At 40.6% G+C, this 8,441-nt stretch overlaps 1 non-coding gene across 1 annotated transcript; it reads left to right on the top strand.

Annotated features, from left to right (window-relative positions):
- Window positions 1-2,619: 2,619 nt before the first annotated feature.
- LOC112760300 (small nucleolar RNA R71) lies at window positions 2,620-2,726 on the top strand. The gene has a single exon (XR_003180748.1). It is a non-coding gene; the product is annotated as a small nucleolar RNA R71 (small nucleolar RNA).
- The last annotated feature ends 5,715 nt before the right edge of the window (window positions 2,727-8,441 follow it).

The following is an 8,441-nucleotide window of genomic DNA, read 5'->3' as shown; positions in this document are numbered from 1 at the left end:
AGAATGGATTACTCAAAAATATCTCGGACAGAGGGCAAAATATCTCGACGGGCGGATAAACAAAAGGGAAAACCCCAAGACTCAAGACAAAGGTCTTGGGGCATCCCTTGGAGGCAGTAAACAAGCAAGGTTTTCAAGTTATTTCTACGACCTACATCCCAGCACTCATCAAAATAAAATCCAGAAAGAAAACAAAAGAAAGCGAAAATGCAAAAGGTCCACTCTCATACAGTTTATCAGAAGAAAGCACTATTTCTACAGTTTATCAAAAATGGCCAAGCGGAAAGGCGCAAACTTTTTCGAAATCAAGCAAAAAATCATCAGCAAAGAACAAGCACCAACACCGAGCACACCAAATAGAAATCATCAAAGACACAACCTTTTTTCCAGAATCAAACAAATTATCATCAAAAGCACAAACGAGAAATAACATGCAGAAGCCCTAAGCACATTAAAGCAATAGGAAAGGCGAAAAGATTCATACAAAAGGATGAAAAAACTTCAGAGCACGCATTACGACAGTAACCAGGCACAGTAAAAGCAGAAAGATCCAAACTTCCCTCAAAGCAAAATCGCAACTTAATCACAAAAAGCCAAAGCAGTGAAAGAGAAAGAAAGTACGAATGGAACTCACCTGGAGAAGAGAAAAGCTTCAAAGGAAAGAAGGAGATGTAAAAATGAAAGTTGTCCCGAGAATCGCCAAGCAACGCCGCAACGCAGGAAAAGAAGAAACGTAGGCGAAAAATAGAGAACGAGAAAAACGGAGGAAAATGGTGAAGAAGTTACGAAAGAGCAAAGAAGAGAAACCGTTTCTGAGTTTTCAAAAATCAAAATAAAGAGGCAAAGGAAAAACGGGGAAATTAATACTAATTAATTAGGGTATTAAACCCTCGCACGTTCCCCAGGACAAAGCGCTAATACAAAAGCGCGCGCTTTTAGAGAAAAACGTTCTACATTCAAAAGATTCTACAAAAGGAAGAAATCGACAAAATGCTTGAGTTCGGCTTCGTCAGAGAAGGACCGAAGTCAAAGACTCGACCTCAACAAAAAGACCGAGCTCAAGCAGGGGCACTGTTCATACCCTGGGTCGAGTTACCCAACCCGGGATGATTGGCGACAAAGTGACCGACCTCTTCAGGTCAGACTACCCGACCTCTTCTAAAGAGCTCGGCCAAATCGACAGGAAAGCCCAATAAAGGGCCCAAATAGAGGAACACGACCCAAATCCAAAGGCAATCCCAGCCTATAGAGATAAAGGCGGTTCCCTTGAAAATAAGCTGACTTCATCCAAAACAGGATAAGATAAGATAAGATAACTAACTTATCTTATCAGAAAGGTCAGCCCCCACTACTATAAATACACTGGAGTACCCAGGTATAACTCATACTCTGATTCTACATAACACCTGTTTAATACACATGCTAACTTAAGCATCGGAGTCTCTTGCAGGTACCCCCCACCCTTCGGTGACAGAGGATCAGCAGCACATCCAAGTCCAAACAAGTCGGACGTACCAGCTCCGGCCTCCATTCACCTGCCGGACACGTCGGCTCCGACCATCACTGAGGATCTCGTCCGAGATCGACCTACAGTTTCAGGTAACCCTCGGAACAGGTGCATAGAGCCTCAGCAACTCTTTCTGCGTAATTGTGGTTTCCTGAGGATTCTCTTCCTGCTTTCCTGCTGATGTATCTTCAGATTGTTCTGATGGTTTGTTCAGCTCTTCCTCAGTCTCCTTATCACTTATAGTAACCATCTTGCAATCTTCCAATCTGACTTTCTTTGCTTCACCTCTCGGATTTTTCTCTGTGTCACTTGGAAAGCTGTCAGTAGGTTTGGGAATCTTCTCAAATAGGTATCCCACTTGAAATTCCAGCCTCTTGATGGTGTCTCCCTGATTTTTGATATTGGCTCGCACCTCCTCTTTGAACACCTTGTTATCTTGAATTTCCTTGCATATGCCTTCAAGTAGGGTTTCAATCCTAGAGAGTCTATCTTCAGATGATGGTGAGTTGAGATTGGAGGGGTGAGAAGGGCCATTTTGACTTTGGTATGGATGTTGAGGTGTGTTGTTAGGTGGGTGCTGATATGGTCTCTGTGTAGAATGTTGGTGAGTTGCATTGTTGCCGGGGTTGTGGCGTCTTTGATCTTGGCCTTGATCCTGTTGATTTCCCCACCCAAAGTTTGGGTAGTTCCTCCAACCAGTATTATATATTTTGGAGTATGGGTCATGGTGCTGCCTGGGAGAATTTCCAATGTAGTTGGCCTGTTCCTGATCACCCTCTGCCTCTTCATTCACTCCTTCTTGAGTTGCTGTTGAAGTGGTGATAGCTGCTACTTGATTCTTCTCCATCTTCTTGGTAAGGTCAGCTAATTGCTTGGTAATCATCTTGTTTTGAGCTAGCAGTGCATCCACGTTGTTCAGCTCCATCACTCCTCTAGTGTTGCCTCTTTCAGAAGCATAGAAATAGTCATTCTCAGCTACAGTCTCAATGACATCTATGCCTTCTTCAATGGTTTTCTTCTTGTTCAGAGATCCCCTGAATGAGTGGTCTACTGCCTTCTTTGATTCATATGAAAGACCTTCATAGAAAATGTGCAACTGCACCCATTCATTGAACATATCTGGCGGGCATCTTCTTGTCAGGTCCTTAAACCTCTCCCATGCTTCATATAGAGTCTCACCATCTTGCTACCTAAAGGTTGGTACCTCAGCTCTCAACCTGTTGATCCATTGAGGAGGATAGAATCTTGCCAAGAATTTGTTCACCACATCTTCCCAGGTTGCTAAACTCTCATTTGGAAAGGATTCCAGCCATTTAGATGCTTTGTCCTTGAGTGAGAAAGGGAACAGAAGTAGTCTATAAATGTCAGGATGAACACCATTAGACTTCACAGTATCGCATATCCTCAGGAAGGTGGTTAGATGTTGATTGGGGTCTTCTTGGACACTTCCTCCGAATGAACAATTGTTCTGAACAAGGGTGATGAGTTGTGGCTTTAGTTCAAAGTTGTTGGCATGTATGGTTGGCCGTTGGATGCTACTTCCACAGTTTCCCGGGTTTGGATTGATGTAAGAACCCAGAACTCTTCTCTCTTGCCCAGCTTGATGTGCTGGACCTTCTCGGCCATGGTTGTGAGCCTCTTCTTCATGATGGTTCTCCATATTCTCATCCATATCTGGTTCAAAGTACTCCTCCTCTTCCTCAGCACCAACTACTCTCTTTCCTCTTGCTTCTCTCCTTAATCTAAGAAAGGTCCTCTCAGGTTCAGAATCAAAGGAAGTTGAAGCCCCGCTTCTTCTACCTATCATACAACCAACAAGGCAAAAGCAAGAAAGATAGATGCAGATAGTAATTTCTACAAAAATGCTGTTAGTGTGAGTGATGCAATATATCAAACAGTTAATGGGTTGGTGACTGAATTGTAAACAACTAAGAAAAATGGGTAAGGGAAAGGAAAAAAATAACTGAACAGAAAGTAAATTACTCAAATGAACTTAAATCAAACAAAATAAAAACAAATGCTCAATCTAGTTATCCACCAATTTAATCATTGTTGATACAAAATCAATCCCCGGCAACGGCGCCATAAACTTAATGCACGGAAACTTGTCCTTTAACAAATCTCCCTCGGCAAGTATACCGAATTGTCGTCAAGTAAAAACTCACAATAGAGTGAGGTCGAATCCCACAGGGATTGATTGGTCAAGCAAATTTAATTGGAAGAATGTTCTAGTTGAGCTAAGCAGAAATTGGTTTGAGAATTGCAGGAAATTAAATGGCGAGAAAGTAAATTGCAGAAAATAAATGACGGAAGGTAAATTGCAGAATCTTAAATGGGGAAGGGGAGTTTAGCATGAAAGTAAATAGCAGAAAGTAAAGAGAATGGGTAAGATCAGAAATGGGGAGTTCATTGGGCTTAGGAGATGTTGCATTCTCCAGATCAAGTTCATTTTCATCTCTTCCTCAATCAATGCATTCATTGATCTCCTTGGCAATCTTAAGTGATTGAATTCCAATTCCTTGGTAATTCAATCTCTCAAATCAGATCAATAGCCAATTCCTTGGTCTAATTGCTCATGAGAAGAGATGAAGTGTGGTCACTGATTATACCACATGTATTTCCAAATCAAAGTATTGGGAGAATTATATGTCACCATATCCGCCCAAACCCCAATTTGGTCCAACATGAGAAAGCAATTCTAGCATGATCTCTTCATTCCTCTTCCAAGGTTCAGAAGAGATCCAAGTATGAATAGCTTCTTTTCCAAGATAACTACTCAATTGGATGAAGATTGAAAGCTTTCTAGTAAAATCAAGAGAAAAGAGAGAAGAAGGATAATGAAAACTATTATTGATCCATCAAATTACAACAGAGCTCCCTAACCCAATGAAAGGGGTTTAGTTGTTCATAGCTCTGGGAATGAAAAGCATAGATGGAGAGTACATTCTGAGAATTAAACTAAAAGTTGCAGAGAAAGTAAAATACAGAGAGTAATTCTAATAATCCCCAAAAGCTCTCTTCTAGTTCAAAGCTCTCCCTATTTATACTATTCTTCTGATCTTCTAGTTGGCTCTTCAAGTCTTGGATATGGGCCTTTGGATCTTGAGTTGAAGCAGTTATCTTCTTCAGTGGGCTTAGCTTTACTTGCAGAGAGAAAGTGTGAAGTAGGCAGGGATTCTAGCTTAGGACGTTAGTGGCGTTAACGTTAAGTGAAAGTGTGGGTTCGAGAATGTTAGTGACAATCACCTTTTTCACTAACGTTCCTAACCCAAGGATGCTCCACGTTAACTTCAATGTTAGTGGCATCAACGTGACTACTAACGTTGCCTCTTGGTCCTTCGCACACGTTATTGGGACTTACTTTTTCCAATAACGTTGAGAATCCTCCTTTCTCCCTACGTTAGAGTTCACGTTAGTGTGGCTAACGTGACCTTTAACGTAGGCTTGTCACATCTTCGAGAATGTTAGTGACACTTACCTTTGTCACTAACGTTCCAAAATGCCCCTACTTCCCACGTTAGAGTTCACGTTAACTAGGTTAACATGGCTTCTAACGTGGTATTGCTAGCCATCTCCAACGTTAGTGACAAAGGTGAGTGTCACTAACGTTGGCTCATCATCCCTTTTACTCACGTTAGCTTCCACATTAATGTAGTTAACGTGGGAGTTAACGTGGCTCATAGTAGCTCATCCCAACGTTAGTGACAAAGGTGAGTATCACTAATGTTGGCGATTCTTTGCTCCCTCCATGTTAGAGTCAACATTAACTGAGTTAACGTGGCTCAAAGTGGCTTAGCTCAACGTTAGTGACAAAGGTGAGTGTCACTAACATTGGTCATTCTTTTGTTTCCCCACATTAGAGTCCACATTAACTGAGTTAACGTGGCTCTTAACGTGGCCAATATGAGCTTGGTCCAACGTTAGTGACAAAGGTGAGTGTCACTAACGTTGGCTTCATTTTCTTCTTCCACGTTAATGTAGTTAACTTGGCAATTAACGTAGGCTATGATGGCTTCGAGGACGTTATTGGTGATTACTTTTCTCATTAACGTTGCAAGCTAGCTCCCCTTCCACGTTAGAGGTCATGTTAGTTAGACTAACGTGACTGCTAACGTGGTTCCTCCTTGCTTCCTTTGTCCTGAAATCAAGCAATAAAGTGCATCAAAGTTCTAGTCCAAGTTATGAGATATGCATCATCCAATTTGTCATTCGATTCATGAATAATTCTCATGAATTCATATAAAAATCACAATGTTAGCTTGAATCAAGATGTAAGTGAAATTCTACCCAAAACTTGCTTATTTCCTAAGAAAGTGCATGAAACTACCCTAAAACCATAAAGAAAAGGTTAGTGAAACTGGCCAAAATGCCCTGGCATCAGGTTGTAAGCTTCTAAAACACCATTTTAAGAGTTTTGGGCTTAATTTTGAGTATTCGAACATGGGATATAACTTATGGGTTCTAGAGCATGGTTTTATGATATATTAGAAAATGGAGGCCTAAGTTTCTGGTGTACTGAGAATGGGTTGGTTGGAGATTAAAGAAGAATTGGTATATGGGATGAGAACTAATAAACTATGAGTTTGGAATGGAAATCATGAATTGAGGACAGTTGAGATGAGCCGAGAACTCGAAGAGAAATGATGATGTTGATGAATATTGAGAATTGATAACTGAAAGTGAATTGAGATGAGGAATGGTAATGTCTGGTGATGATTTGATGATGAGGAAATGATTGGATTATATAAGACTGTGCGGAGCCTATATCTCTGGCGTAGCAGATTGTTCTGCTGCATGACTAGTGGTTGTTGAGAGTGTGCGGAGCCTATATCTCCGGCGTAGCAGATGTTTCTGCCACATAATTTGTTGGATGTTGAGAGTGTGCGGGCCTATATCCCCGGCGTAGCAGATTGTTCGGCTGCATGATTTGTTGTGGTTGGTTCCTTCTCTGCTGCAGGAAGTGTGCGGGGCCTATATCCCCAGCGTAGTAGACTCCCTATTATATGAGTGTGCAGGGTACTATATCTCTGGCGTAGCAGAAGAGCTGCTGCATGAGTGTGCAGGGCACTATATCCCTGGCGTGGCAGAAAAGGCTACATCCGGGAGGATGTGTCAGGTTGGCAATTACGGACCGACAAGTGATATCACGAGCCAATAGGATAGACATTCATCATGTGCATCTCTTATGTGCTTGTTTGCTTTGATTACTTGAGTTTGCCTAAATGTATAGTATGATTACTTGCTTCTTGAATTACTTGTTATATATTTGAATATTACCTATATTTTACTTGCTTGTATAATCTGTGTTTGTATGGACTTTGAGGAGGTTAGGTAGGCGGTGGCGATGGGATCGCACAAAGGGTAGGATGGCGAAGGCTGTGGGACAGCGGAGAATAGTTTAATTAGTAATTCCCTAAGATAGATTTTCCTCTATATGCTATTAAGGTTTTAAGTCAAGAAAAGAATTATGTATATATGCTTTATGGTTTTAGTATGCTTTAAGATGAAACATTGTGATGGAGATGGAGCTTAGGATTGCCTTCGGCATCCCGGGGTCTTATATCCTATATCACTGGGCACTGTTACCATACTGAGAACCCCCAGTTCTCATACCATATCTTTGTTGTATTTTTCAGATGCAGGTTGCAACCCACCTCGGTGAGTTGTTTTGGATGGTGACAGAAGCGGAGGATCTTGGATTCTTTTGGGGTCTTTTTGGGTTATCTTGTTTATATATCTCTCTTTTGTATTTTGTTTAGCCTAGAGGCTTGTTTTTGAGAGAATAAACTTGTATAAGCTGTTTTTAAACTGTCAAGTTTCTGTATGGTTCTGTATACTTGTATATGGCTAGCCGGCTTAAACTCCGCGAGTCGTGGCTAGTATCCTATGATATTATATACTTATCCTTTGATATATCTTATATGTTTCTTGTGCCTCAAGCTAGTAGCTTCGCTAGTACGTTTTGCGCTTTTCAAAATCTAAAATTTGAGCTATATCTTTCATCGGGCTTCTAGATATTATATTATTCTTCTATATATTATACGTATGAGCTTAGAACTGTCGTAATCTCTAATTAACCTTTGCTTTACGACGCGAGGTAAGGCTTAGGCTAATTAGGGTGTTACACAACCTATGCACCAAGATCTTGGATATAATTTTATAAAACACACTACTAAGAGTTATAGGTCTAATCTGCTTCATATTCCTAGCATTTGAAATTTTAGGAATTAAGCAAATATTTGTATGATTAAAAGCCTTAAGTAGTTTACCTCCAGAGAAAAATATTCTAGTTGCTCTATCTTTAATCATATCCCAATAAACCTAATAGAACTTAGCAGTGAATCCATCATCCCCAGGTGTAGAGAAGGGGTTGATAGAAAAACCTGCCGCTTTGATCTCTTTTTCTGTCAATGGTCTGACTAGCCTCCAGTTAGTTATTGCATCTATTTTCTTTGGAATATCCTGAATCTTTTTGGCTAGGTCCTTCGGGTTGCTTGAGGTAAAAAGAGTCTCAAAATACTTCTGGGCTGTTTCTTCTATTTCTTCTACCTCTGTAGCTGTATTCCTTTCTTCGTCCTCCAAATACTGTATTCTATTTCTTCTATTCCTCGCTTGGAACTTGGAGTGAAAGAACTTAGTGTTCTATTCGTCCCCAATTTAGCCAATTGACTCTACATTTTTCTCACCAATATCTCTCTTCTTGGTCCAGAACCTCCTCCAATTCAGCCTCTACATTTCGGATTACGATGTCATTGGCATGCTCTCTTTTTTCAACCTCTTTAGCCAAATTCTCTTTGACATTAAGAATTCTAATCTTAGAGTTAGAACAGGAAGACTTTTGCCAATCCACAAATTTATGTCTGCATTTTTTTAGTTTAGTTACAAACTGAAACATTGGTGAACCCTCCACTCCTTCTCTCCAAGTCTCCTTCTC

This window comes from Arachis hypogaea, chromosome 16, assembly GCF_003086295.3.
Source record: "Arachis hypogaea cultivar Tifrunner chromosome 16, arahy.Tifrunner.gnm2.J5K5, whole genome shotgun sequence".
Lineage (NCBI taxonomy): Eukaryota > Viridiplantae > Streptophyta > Magnoliopsida > Fabales > Fabaceae > Arachis > Arachis hypogaea.
The sequence above is the reverse complement of the archived record's forward strand: the minus strand, read 5'-3'. Positions and strand labels throughout refer to the sequence as shown.